Raw genomic sequence first — 218 nt, 5'->3', positions numbered from 1 at the left:
CGGCGCCGACCCCCCCGCCGCCACGGGGTCACCCCCGGCTCCCCCCACGGCAGCCTGCTGCACCGGCTCTTCCTCCCTCCCCAGTCAAATAAGATCGAGAAAGCAGTGTCCGCTGCCCACACCTTCCTGCAGAAGAACCCCAAGCACGAGATGACCTTGAAGTACCTGAACTATTACAGGACGATGCTGGACGTGGATGAATACCTGGTCGACCTGGA

Source organism: Pygoscelis adeliae, unplaced genomic scaffold, assembly GCF_000699105.1.
Source record: "Pygoscelis adeliae isolate BGI_AS28 unplaced genomic scaffold, ASM69910v1 Scaffold917, whole genome shotgun sequence".
NCBI lineage: Eukaryota > Metazoa > Chordata > Aves > Sphenisciformes > Spheniscidae > Pygoscelis > Pygoscelis adeliae.
Note: the sequence above shows the minus strand (reverse complement) of the source record.